Raw genomic sequence first — 14,302 nt, forward strand, 5'->3', positions numbered from 1 at the left:
GGATTTCCACCGCAGCAGCTATATATTGCGCGGACTACAAAGTGAAAATCCATCACCTGAAGGAATTCATGTGAATTGACAATTTTAATTTAGCCCAATATACGATGTTTCTCGTGGCCCAATGTAAATATCTTCCTAGATATTCTCTTGTGGGTAACCGAAGCCTCAGACTTACACATGCATGACAGACACAAACAACAACAACAACATAGCTTTTTTCCCAAGCAAGTTGGGGTAAGCTAGAGATGAAACCCGAAAGAAATAAGTTCAAGGTTCAGGCAAATTGATAGCTAGTCTCCAAACGCTCCTATCCAAAGCTATCTCTTTAGAGATATTCCAATTCTTAAGGTCTCTCTTAACCGACTCATCCCACGTCAGTTTAGATCTACTTCTACCCCTCTTTACATTATCGACCCGCTCAAAAACCCCATTACGCATCGGCGCCTCAGGAGGCCTTCGTTGGACATGTCCAAACCATTTCAGCCGATCCTAGGTAAGTTTCTCCTCAATTGGTGCCACCCCGACCATATCCCGAATAACTTCGTTCCGGACTCTATCACTCCTTGTGTGCCCGCAAAACCACCGCAACATCCACATCTCTGCTACACTCAGTTGTTGGATATGTCGCCTTTTTGTAAGCCAACATTCAGCACCGTATAACATCGCCGGAAGAATTGTTGTCCTATAAAATTTGCTTTTTAGCTTTTGTGGCACCCTCTTGTCACAAAGGATGTCAGAAGCTTGCTGCCATTTCAACCAGCCAGCTGAAATTCTATGACTAACATCTTCATCGATGTCGTAGCCCTGCTAATGGGTTGGAACCCGCACCATACCCAACCCCACCCAAAATTAACATATTTAGATACCCAACCCCACCCAACCCAATTAGTTAATTTCTCAACTCTAACCAACCCGCATCATTATAAGCGGGTAACCCATAAAAATCCATGGGTTCTACTATGCAGAGGAATTTAGTGGTTCTACACTTAATGTGGGGATCACATATATGTCTAGCCACACTATTTTGCACAGAGTATCTGTCAGTCATATTGACTCATCTCTAAAAATTTCAGTCAATTTCGATAAAATTTTATAGTGTGAACGCGAGGTTTTAATTCCAGGGTCCGGCTCTTGATGTGGAGCCCACGTGTATATCTAGCCACGCTACTTTGCACAGTGTAGCTGACAGTCGTACTGAGTCATCTCCAACAAATTTCAGTCAATTTCGATAAAATTTTATAGTGTGAACGCGATGTTTTAATTCCAGGGTCCGGCTCTTCATGTGGGGCCCACATGTAGTTCTAGCCACACTGGTTTGCACAAAATAGCTGTCAGTCAGTCATCTCCAACAAAATTCAGTCAATTTCGATAAAATTTTCTGATATAAACACGTGGTTTTAATTTCAGAGTGCAGCTCTCACATGGGACCCACATTTATATATAGTTATACTATTTTGTAAAAAATATTCATTTCAACCCACCACAACCCGCCTCAACCCGCATTTATATAGAACCCGCCCCGACCCACCCCATTAACTAATATAACCCATTTTAAATCATCCAAACACACTCCATTTCAAAACCCACCCCATAAAACTCATTTCAACCCAACCCATTAGCAGGCCTACGATGTCGCCATCCTTTTGTAGCACCGATCCTAAATACCGAAAAGTATCCTTCTAGACCACCACTTGCCCATCTAAACTAACGTCTCCCCCTCATGCCTAGTCGTGCTGAAATCGCATATCATGTACTCGATCTTGGTCCTACTAAGTCTGAACCCTTTCGACTCTAACGTGCGTCTCCACAGCTCTAACTTCCTATTAACCCCTGTCCTACTCTCATCAACTAGCACCACATCATCAGGAAAGAGCATACACCAAGGGCTCAATGCTGACCCTTGGTGTAGGCCTATGTTAATAGGAAAGTCAGTGGTGTTGCCATCACATGTCCGGACAAACGTCGTCGCATCCTTTTACATATCCTTAATGAGGGTAATGTACTTAGTTGAGACTTTATGCTTCTCCAAGGCCCACCACATAACATTTCTCGGTACTTTGTCATATGCCTTCTCAAGGTCAATGAAGACCATGTGCAAGTCCTTCTTCTGCTCCCTATATCTCTCCATCAATTGTCGTATTAAGAAAATCGCCTGCATGGTTGACTTTCCAGACATGAACCCAAATTGGTTTTGGGTCACACTTGTCACTCTTCTTAGGCGATGCTCGATAACCCTCTCCCAAAGCTTCATCGTATGGCTCATCAGCTTAATCCCACGGTAGTTAGTATAACTTTGAAAATCGCCCTTGTTTTTAAAGATAGGTACTAATATACTTCTCCTCCATTCTTCCGACATCTTGTTTGACTGAAAAATGAGATTAAAAAGCTTAGTTAACCATACTATTGCTCAACCTCCTAGGCATCTCAACACCTCAATGGGGATACCATCAGGGACCATCGCTTTACCTCCCTTCATCCTCTTCAAAGCCTCCCTGATCTCTACCTCCTGAATTATCCTCACAAAACGTCTGTTGGTATCGTCAAAAGAGTCATCTAACTCAAGGGTAGGGCCCTCACTCTCCCCATTAAACAACTTGTCGAAGTACTCTCTCCATCTATCCATGATCTCCTCATCCTTCACTAGCAGTAGATCTGTCCCATCCTTAATGCATTTGATTTGGTTGATGTCCCTTGTCTTCCCCTCACGGATCCTAGCCATCCTATAAATGTCCTTCTCCCCTTCTTTCGTGCCTTGCCGCTGATACAGGTCATCATACGCCTTACACTTTGCTACACTCACAGCTCGCTTTGCAACTGTAAGGATCGTGGACCAAGAGGGGGGTGAATTGAACCTTTTTCAAATTTCTAAAACAAATAAAGCAACCTTAACCTATGCAATGCTAGAAAGGCTCAATTCACCAACCGGCTAACTAAGCAAACTACACAAGCTAGCAAAGATAAGAAACTAAGCAAGGTAGAGCTAAGTTATGATATCTAAGATCAAACACATGAAAGATTGCAAGAAAGTAAGTGCTTGAAATGAAAGAGTGAGCAAGAGACAACCGGATTTTTTTCCGTGGTGTCGATGTGTTGGCACACACCCCTAATCCACGTTGTGACACTCACTAAGAGTCTTGTCACCTCCCATGTCACCGAGACTTGGGCGCTCACTAAGAGTCTCTGTTCACCATCCCGGCGTGGTGGAACTCAAGCCACGTACAAACTTCTTCGGACTCCCACAATCCTTGGCAAGCTCCGAAAGAAAAACCTTCAATCACCAAGATCGTCTAGGTGCTGCCAATCACCAAGAGTAACAAGCTCCTAAGCCTTCACTTGACCTTCACTCACTTGGCCCTAGCTCAAGCACACTTGCTACACTTACAAAGGATGAATTCTTCAAGGTTGAAGCACAAACAAGGCACTAGATCTTCTCTCTTTTGCTCAAAGCACTTTCTCTTCTTCTCAAGGGTGGCCTCAAGTATTCAGGGTGTCAAAGGCAACTGAAATGAGCCAGGGGGTACCCTTATATAGAGTGGAGGAGGTCACATAGCCGTTGGAAGTTTTCTGCAGAAAAACTGTGACCACCGGAAGAACCGACGGGATAGAAAGTATAAGCATCGGTTCAACCGGTCTCTCTGTGTCCAATTAGTAGCCGTTGGAGTTCTGACACAGTATCCACGCTTGCGTTATTGCACCGGTGCATGCTCCGTATGGGCATCGGTTCAACCGGTGCTGAAGAGGTTCACTGATCAACTCAAACAAGCGTTCCGGAACAAAGTACATCCAATGCACCGGTGCTTTGATTCTGAAGCATCGGTTCAACCGGTGCTGAAGAGAAGTTGAAGTCCACCAAAACATGCTCTCTGGAACAAGGTACATCTAATGCACCGGTGCTTTTCTTGGGACCATCGGTTCAACCGGTGCTTTAGAGTTTTTGACTTGATTCCTGCCTGCTTCCAGAGAAGATAGACCGACAGGGCATCGGTCCTTCCGCCATGCATCGGATGCTCCGACGCTAGGGCACCGGATCAACCGGTGATGCTGTTTTTCTTTGTTTTCAGCTGAATTGACTTGGATTCGAATGTGACTTTGATTGTTTCTTCTTCCAAGAGTTGTGTTAACTTCTATTGACCATCTTTTGCTGTTTTTGAGTGAGTGTGCAAGATTTCTAAGGCCAACTCAATTTTGATCAAGCTACTAACTCATGAACCCCTCTTAATAGTACGATCAAAAACTAGAAACTATAAAACCTAGCTAAATTAAGTGTCCTTCATCTCCTTGTGACACTTGAGACTAGAAAGGTCCTTAATCTTTCAAATTGAGTCCTTGGTACGCATGATTGTTTCGAATTGAGGGGTCACCTTCCATATTTCATATGAGACTAATCCAGTCATTGAGTTTTCCTTTAAAACACACGTTAGTCGCATACGGTTGTCATGAATCACCGAAACTTACCATTAGCATCTATCGGCCTAGATGCGCTACAATCTCCCCCTTTTGGTGATTGATGACAACACAAAGTAGAGAAACACAAGATATGAAATTGAAAGCGATAAACATGCATGCATTACTCGAAATAAAGCACATGTAGGGACATGTGAATACAGAGCATACACAATATCCAAATAACATGTCCATACACAAAAACCAAGAAGATCCAATCACGCCACAAACCACCAAGCTCCCCCTATCTCTACTCCCCCTATCTATCTCCACCTTTGGCAACAAAGCACCAAAAAGGAAGGCGATCTAATCATGAGCTGGAGAAGGCGGGGTCTTCAGGCTGGGTCCGGTGGAAAACTGAGTGGCGGAGTCATCGGCGTCGTCGTCCGTCCAGTCGTCGTCGACCGAAGAGGACTTCTGCTCGACCGGAGTCGTCGGAGTAGCAGAAGTAGCTGGAGTAGTGGTAGAAGCTGGCTCGACGACGACCGTGGAGTCCGTCGGAGGAGCAGACGTGACGGGAGTCAGGTCTGGCTGAGTGGGGCGCACGACGGACGGACGGAGCACCTCAGGCTGTGAAGGTGGCTCGAAAGTGAGGGACTGAGCCGAGGGGTGTTGGAGCTGGTGTAGGATCTGCTGCTGCCTAAGGAACTCTGCACGTTGCTCGGCAGTCCAAACACTAGGCTGTGGTGCAGGTGCCGGAGCAGAAGTAGGAATAGGACTGGCAAACAACCCGGTCTGAAGAAGTGGTGACATCGGGAAGGATGACAAGGGTGTCTGCACGAAACTGCCTACAGGTGGAGCGGGAGTAGTGGGGTCGAACTGGAGCTGCTGGGGTGTAGGGAGCTGAGGCTCAGGCAGTCCAGTGTGACGGTACAGCTGACCGAAGCATCCCGAGAAGAAAGTGAACATCTGCTGCTGAATCTGCGACTGCTGCTGTAGCTGTAGCCTCATGGTTTCCTGCTGCTGTCGAATCCCCTCAAGCACTAATGTCTAGGCCTCCTGCTGGCGAGCCTGCTCGGCTTGCATACTCAGCTGAGCTGCAGCAAACCGGTCCTGCTGGTCAGAGAGCCGAGTAAGTATAGCTGCAAGAGAGTCTGGCTGTGTGACCTGTGCAGTGGAAACTGGAGGAGCAGGGGCTCGTGCTGCACCGGAGGATCCTGCCTCATCGTCATGAGCACCTCGACGAACAGTAACAGTGGGAATGAAATCCTCGTCATCCTCCGAGTCCTCTGAGTCTGTGATCAGGTAGTGTGGGAGCTGGGCCTCTGCTGCTGCTAGTGAAGCGTCCTCGGCTGCTGTCGGATCGTCTGCAACTCTGCCCTCAGCCAGGATACGCTCATCCAGAACCTGCTGTGCTCGGCGCTGGCCTCTCGAGCCACAACGACCGTCTCGAGGAGTAGCAGGTGAGTAAAAACTGAAGTGTGTCCTCGACTGCTCCAGCTCATCCATATGCTCATTCTGACTTAGCTAAGCCAGAATCTAGCAGATCCAATGAGCAAAAGGATGGCGATGGTGAACTGTCATCCCATCCAGAATCACGTCCTCTAGCTCGCAGATAAAGAAGTCGACAAGGTCAAAGTCTTGTCCTGTCATGATATACAGTAGAAGCCACTGCTGCAGAGCTGTGATCCCCTCATTGTATCCAATCCGGAACAACAGACTCTTTCTCAAAGCTAGGTGAACGGTGTGAGCTACGGGAGTCAGTCTGTCCGGGGTCCTCGGTGTGCCAGGCAGGAAGGGCTGCTGAAAAAGAACACTGATCTCCTCGTCAGACGGGACGTGAGACATGAGGACGAGGAGGAGGCACCGTGCTGCCATAAGCCTGATAGTGCACGAAGTGTGGCTCCTCGGCAATCTGAACTCCAAGCAGGGTAGCCAGTCAAGCTCGGGTCAAACGATAGTGCCTCTCCTGGAACATGAAGTCAATGAACTGTCGGTCCTCCTCAATAAACAGAGTGGCGTAGAAGACTCGAACCCACTCTCGAATGTACCGGGACCTCTCAATGAGTAGAGCAAGCAATCCATCATATCTCTCGAAAAGAGGAAGCACTGGAATCCCTCCTGCTGCCACACGCATAGCCACCCAGTGGAGCATCTTGTGCTCACTGATCTTGATATCCAACTGGTAGTAGGTGTGGTAAAAAGACTCCTGAAGCAGAGTGTGAAAGCGACGATCAACTCCAATGTCTCTCTGCTCGGGAAACCACTGCTCCGGGGTGACATATCTCAGTCTCTTGACCCTAGGTCCTGGAATACCCCTGAGGTCAAATAACTCAACCTCGGGCAGCTCCTCACCACTGTCCTGACCTCCTATCTCAGTGCCACTGCCGGTGTGCTGCTGATGTGCCTGACCTGCTCCCCTCTGAGTACCACCACCTCGAGTCCGTGGACGAGAGCGGGACTCAGGTGTCGTCTGAGTTGTCTGAGTACATCCTGAGAGACGTAACTGCTGTTGTGGCTCCCCCTGAGTCTGAGGATCCCTGATCCTGAGAGAACCCTGCCTGTTTGCAGCATCTGCAACTGCCTCTACTTGCTCTCGCTCGCGGTCCTCACGGGTGCGCTTCTTCTTTTTCTGCACAACCATCTTACCCTTGCCCTTCTTGTCACCAGCCATCTGACATAGAAGCATAACATGGAATGATATGAGTCTAAAACACGAAGTCTAGTGGATAGCATCCTTGATATCGATGACACGGTAAAAGGTTTAAAAGATATCTATGTGAGCATGTGCAAAAACAAATGACATATGTGGTCATGTGAAAAGAGGATATGAAAGCGAAGATATGACACATGCCGAGAAACTTGAGATCATACCCTAACGATTCAGCGAGGAACGAAGAGAATGCCTAAGGGGCAATTCCTCGAACACTTGGTCGGCGCTGAAGCAAAAGGTGGAGAAGATGGGATAGAGCTCAAACTCTTGTGCGTGTAGGACTGGTAGGTGAAGATTCACACGCGGAGTAGGTCAGGGGCGCGTGGAGGAGACCGAGCGGCGGCACAGGCAGTGGGGAGCGGTGGCGTGGCGAAGGATGCGCGGGTGCAGGGCGGCGTGCGGCTTGCGGGCGGCACAGGCGCAAAGCTGGCGAGGCGCGGGCGCGGTGTTATGGAGGTGCGTGCAGGCGGCGGCGCAGTGGAGCAGCGGCGGCGCTCGGGTGGCGGCGCGGCGAGCGGGCGGCGGCGTGGAGTTTGGGCGGCGACGGCGGTTTGGATTTGGAAAGGGAGAGGAGGCGGTGTGACTGACGCATGGGGCCCACGGGCGAGATAAGTGAAACAGGTCAAGCGGGTGCGCAAACCCTAAGGCATCGGAAGTTCCGATGGATCAGAGAAAAGAGCATCGGTTTATTCACCGGTTTGAGTTTGACCAGATCTGGTAGAGATGAAAACATGGTCAACAGGGGCACCAGAAGAACCGCTACCGAGGCATCGGAACATCCGACGGTCGTCGGTGCATTGGCAGGAGTAAAGTCCAGAGACTCTGCAAGGGCCATTACTCCACGCAGTAGCACCGGTTGAACCGATGCATAGGCGTCGGTTCATCCGCCAACCATCGGATGCACCGGTGGCCATCGGTGTAACGGTCGGAGGTTGTTCCAGAGACGATGCAGAAACCGAGCCACGAAGACTTAAGCACCGATTGAACTGATGAAGGAAAAAACAGGGCGTCGGTTTAACCGGTCGTTAAGGAAAATTTCTGCTGAACTACAAACTCTACTTCTGATCCAAATTTTCAAAACCAAAGCCATAAACACTCAAATTGGACCATTTTCGAGAGACAACCTCACCCCTCAAACATTCATACTAAGTGCTCGCAAGCTTTTATATAAACATAGGCAAATTAAGAAACAAGCGAGGTTTAAACACAAAAACCAAATGTATGAGCCACTTTGCCTATGAACTTAGAGATTGAAACTTTAAGTTCGATAGGACGTGACTCAATAGGCATAAAAGCGCAACATTGATCTTATCACCCTTGTAGAGATGATATATCATATTTAGCATGAATATCTTTCTCGAAGTGTGATTTGCTCCCTTGTGATGCTACTAACGAGATGCAATGCCAATGCAAGGCTAGAATTTAAACATGGATGCATTCTATATGACAAGCACATGCATTGCACGAATTTAAATCTATCTTGTCAAGTTTGAACCATTGGCAAGCTTCTTCATGATGAACCATTCTTCATGCCATGAGCGAAACGAAAACCACCGGCTCATGCAAGACCCATGTTCATCACTATCTTGACAAGGTTAGACAAGTGTCCTATATGTATGCATTTTTCTATATGACAAGGCAACTTACATGACGTTTGCCACATCTAATACATTAAGCTCATTCCTTAGCCTAACAAAAGTACTCTCGTCTAAAGGTTTTGTGAAGATATCCGCCAATTGCTCCTCGGATCTCACACCTTGAAGAGATATGTCTCCTTTAGCTTCGTGATCACGCAAGAAGTGATGGCGAATATCAATGTGCTTTGTGCGAGAGTGTTGAACCGGATTTTTGGCAATTTTTACGGCACTTTCATTGTCACAAAGGAGTGGTATCCTATCTAGTTTCACACCAAAGTCCAAAAGGGTTTGCTTCATATATAGGATTTGGGCACAACATGCACCGGCCGCTATATATTCCGCTTCCGCGGTGGACAAAGCCACGGAATTTTGCTTCTTACTTGACCAAGAAACTAGAGAACACCCAAGCAAGTGGCAACCCCCGGAGGTACTCTTGCGATCCACCCGGCTTCCGGCAAAATCCGAATCCGAGTATCCCAAGAGATCTAAGCTAGCGCCCTTGGGGTACCACAAGCCTATGCTTGGGGTGTGCTTGAGATACCGAAGGATCCTATTCACAGCCGAGAGGTGTGATTCCTTTGGGTTTGTTTGAAAGCGGGCACACAAGCACACACTAAACATTATATCGGTCCTAGATGCGGTAAGGTAAAGCAAAGACCCTATAATAGAACGATAGAGGGATTGATCAATCGGTTTACCGTCCACATCCAAGTCGAGATGCCCATTGGTTGCCATGGGTGTCTTGATCGGCTTGCATTCATCCATCTTGAACTTCTTCAAGATATCTTTAGTGTACTTTTCTTGATGGATGAATGTCCCTTCCTTCATTTGTTTGACTTGAAAACCAAGGAAGAAGGTCAATTCGCCGATCATGGACATCTCGAATTCCCTAGACATCATGGTAGCAAACTCATGGCTTAGAGAATCATTAGTTGAGCCAAAGATAATATCGTCAACATAAATTTGACAAATGAAAAGATCCTCGTTGACGTCTTTTGTGAACAATGTGTTGTCCACCCTCCCGATCTTGAAGCCTTGCATGATTAGGAAGTCATGAAGCCTCTCATACCAAGCCCTTGGAGCTTGTTTGAGCCCATAGAGTGCCTTGTGCAACCTATAAACATGGTTAGGATTCCTCGGATCTTCAAACCCGGGAGGTTGCTCAACATAAAAAAGTTCGTTAATAACGCCATTTAAGAATGCACTTTTCACATCCATTTGATATAACTTGATATTATGAAGTGAAGAGTAAGCAAGAAGGATGCGGATAGCTTCAAGTCTTGCGACCGGAGCAAAAGTTTCACCAAAATCCAAACCTTCGACTTGAGAGAACCCTTTTGCCACAAGTCTTGCTTTGTTGCATATCACCACCCCATGTTCATCTTGCTTGTTTCGGAAGACCCACTTTGTGCCAATGATATTCTTGTCTTTCGGAGGAGCTTCGAGGACCCAAACTTCATTGCGGGTGAAGTTATTCAATTCTTCTTGCATGGCCATCACCCAATCCGAGTCCTCAAGTGCTTCCTCTATGCTAGTGGGTTCAATACAAGAAATAAACGAGTAATATTCGCAAAATGAAGCATGCTTAGAGCGAGTTCTTACTCCCTTGGAAGGACTACCAATGATTTGATCAATTGGATGATCCTTGGTGATGCGACCATGCTTCACTAGCGGTACTTGCGTGGATCCTTGTTGGGGTGGATCATGGGTGACTTGTACTTGTGAGGGAACAAATTGCTCTTCTTGTTCTTGGACTTGGGGTGTTGGCATTGGCACATCTTCTTGAGGTTGTGGATCATCTTTTTCTTGATCTTCATTCACTTGGGGTGCCGTGGAGGTGCTTGGTGTAGATGAGGAAGGTCCTCCCCCTTGATAATTGCATTCATGCACCTCTTCCGGCTTTATATCCCCAATGGACATATTCTTCAAAGCTTCATCAATCTCCTCATCACCTACATTGTCATAGCCAACAACCTCCTCTTGGGAGCCATTAGATTCATCAAACTCCACATCACATGTTTCTTCAACTAACCCGGAGGTTTGATTGAATACTCTATATGCTTTGGAGTTTGATGCATAACCAAGAAAGAAACCTTCATCACATCTACTCTCAAACTTACCGAGCCTTTTCTTCTTATAAATGAAGCATTGGCAACCAAAGACTCGAAAGTAGGATATATTTGGTTTCTTCCCGGTGATGAGCTCATATGGAGTTTTCTTGAGGAGTCAGTGGGGATACACTCGGTTGGATGCATGACATGCCGTGTTGATTGCTTCCGCCCAAAACTTCTCGGACGTGCCATAATCATCCAACATTGCTCTTGCTAGAGTGATGAGTGTCTTGTTCTTTCTTTCCACCACTCCATTTTGTTAAGGCGTGTAGGTGGCGGAAAATTCATGCTTGATGCCCTCTTCATCGCACCATTCTCCAATCTTCATATTTTTGAACTCGGTGCCGTTGTCACTCCGGATCTTCACAATTGGGGAGTTGTACTCCCTTTGAGCTCTTCTTGCAAATGTCTTGAAGATTTCCGGAGTTTCACCCTTATCGCCTAGAAACATGACCCAAGTATAGCGTGAAAAATCATCAACGATTACTAGACAATAGAGGTTACCACCAATTCTCTTGTATGTAGTTGGACCAAAGAGATCCATGTGTAGTAGCTCGAGCGGCTTGGAGGTAGACAACATCGTCTTGATGGGATGATGTGTTGCAATTTGCTTCCCGGCTTGGCATGCTTTGCATAACTTGTTCTTGTCAAATGTGACGTCCTTCAAGCCGGTGATCATCCCTCTCTTGTGTGCTTTCTTGAGGTTGCTCATGCCGATATGAGCAATTCTTCAATGTCAAAGCCACCCAAGAGATGACTTGGTGAAGAGGCATGTTATGGAGCTTGTTTGCTTTGAAGAGAAATCCACCAAGTAAATATTACCATGCCTAAACCCCGTGAATACCAATGACTTGTCTTCTTCAAGAGTTACTACAACACCATTCTTGTCAAAGGTACACGTTAGTCCAAGATCACATAATTGAGCAATAGAAATGAGATTAAAACTAAGTGCTTCTACAAACAAGAAATTAGAAATAGATAAATCTTTAGAGATTCCTATTCTACCCAAACCTAAAACTTTTCCCATTGAGTTATCACCATAGGTGACATATTCATGATCGCCGGGGTCTTCAAGAGAGGTGAACATGCTATCATTGCCGGTCATGTGTTGAGAGCAACCGCTATCAAGTACCCAATGTTTTCCACCGGCTTTGTAGTTCACCTACACACATGAGAATTCACTTTTGAGTTTTTGGAACCCAAACAAGCTTTGGGCCTTGCACATGTGTGACAAGAGCTTTTGGGACCCAAAGTTGCTTGGGGAACTTCTTCTTTGACTCCTTAGCAATTTTGCAAATGAATTTGGCCTTCACCTTGCCCTTCACTTTACTCAAGAGAAAATGGTTATTTTGAAACATTGATGAGTAATTCTTAGGTAAAGTGGGAAGAGGGCGTGATGGTAAGGTGCACTCCCTTGTGTGGTGCCCGGTGACTTGGCAATGTTGGCAATATGAACCAACTTCCTTGATGAAGCTGGTCTTGATCTCCGGAGAAGGAGTAGTCCCTTGATTTGGCTCCGGAAAAGAACCAAGACCTCTCTTGCCATAGTCACGAGCATTGTTGAAGAGAATTTCCTTGTGGATGTATTCTCCTCTTGAGAGCTTCTCCACACTACTAAGGCTTGCCACTTGATCCATCAATTCTTTTTCCCTAGAAGGAGCAAGCTCGGGCACAATATTAGTGGCATTTGCATTAATGAGTAGGTCATCACATGAAGTAGAAGCATTGACCTTTTCAATAGTTTCATTGACAAAGTTCTCAAGACTTGGGTCAATTGCTTCATAGGCAAATTCAAGTTCTTGATATTTGTGAGCCAACTCCCTATGCTCTTGTTTAAGCTTTTTGTGGCTCTCTTCAACTTGCTTAGCAAGTACAAGTGACCCATTGTGCTTTTTGAGCAAGTCATTGTACTTGCTAAGCAAGTTGGAGTGGGCAAGCTCTAACTTGGCATGAGTGCTCTCAAGAATCTTGACTTTGCCCTTTTCCCTCTTGATAACGGATGTATACTCATTAATAAGGATAGTAAACTCAAAAGAGTCAAGCTCATCATCACTATTATTATCACTATCACTATCCTCCTCACATACCTTTGTTTTACCTTTTGCCATGAGGCACATGGGAGGTGGAGGTAGCGATGATTCTTCATTGGAGAGGGCGATGGTGATGATATCTTCTTCCTCATCACTTGACTCTTCGCTTGATGAGACATCGGTAACCCACTCTTGTTTTTCTACCAAGAAGCTCCTCTTGGTGTTGCCCTTTTTCTTTGGGAAGAGCTTGGTCTTCTTGTCATGACTCTTCTTCTTCCCATGTTTCTTGTTTTTGTTCTTTTTTTCATTTTCATCATCATCATCGCTTGAATCATGGCGATGCTTGCTCTTGTTGTCCTTCTTTCTCTTGTCCGGCTTGGGGCAATTTGGAGAGATGTGACATTTTTCTCCACAATTGTAGCAAGTTTTGTTCTTGATATCTTCCCTTGGCCGGAACATTCTTCTTTTAGGGTCAAAGTTGTAACCCTTCTTGTTGATCTTGTCACTCAAGCGTGTGAACTTTCTCATCATGAGAGCAAGTTCTCCATCTTCTTCATCATCGGATGAGCTTTCATGATAATCTTCTTCTTCATTGCTTGAGCTTGATTCTTGCTTGATCATCTTGAGCTTGCGGGGCTTGTTTGCCTTGGTTTTGAGAGCGATTGACTTGCTTGTAGTTGGCTCTTCGGACATACCAAGGATACCTATTTCAAGAGCGCGAATTTCGCCCACAAGCTCTCCCACTTCCATTGTATCAAGATTCTCCTTTTGAAGCATAGCATTGATGATGTTATACTTGGGCTTCGGAAGGAGCATGAGAATCTTGCGGTTGATGGAGCCACTGTCAATTTTAGAAACTTCAAGAGCATTAATGTCCTTGACAATGACATTCAAGCGAGAATACATATCATTGTAATTTTCGTGAGCTAGCATCTTAAAGGAATCATACTTAGCTCTAAACAAGTGATATTTTTGTTCACGGACTTTTGTGGAGCCTTCATGAATTTCAATTAGCTCTTTCCATATATCACTTGCTAAGTCCATGCCATTTACTCTAGCAAAGACTTCCTCACTAATGGCTTCGAAAATTGCATTTCTAGCCTTAGCATTCCATTTTAATTGCTCCGAGGTGGGAGTTCCGGTGAACCCGGTCTTTGTTGTCAACCACACCTCGGGGGCAATCGCATCAAGGTATGCGGCCATACGAATTTTCCAATAGCCAAAGTTCTTGCCCTCGAAGTGAGGCGGTGAACCTCCCATCTTGGCCATAGCTCTAGGCGGTGAAGCCTAATGATCCAAATGAGCAACGAGGCTCTGATACCAATTGTAAGGATCGATGGACCAAGAGGGGGGGTGAATTGGGCCTTTTTCAAATTTCTAAAACAAATAAAGCAACATTAACCTATGCAATGCTAGAAAGGCTCAATT

The sequence above is a fragment of the Panicum virgatum genome, chromosome 9K (assembly GCF_016808335.1).
Source record: "Panicum virgatum strain AP13 chromosome 9K, P.virgatum_v5, whole genome shotgun sequence".
NCBI lineage: Eukaryota > Viridiplantae > Streptophyta > Magnoliopsida > Poales > Poaceae > Panicum > Panicum virgatum.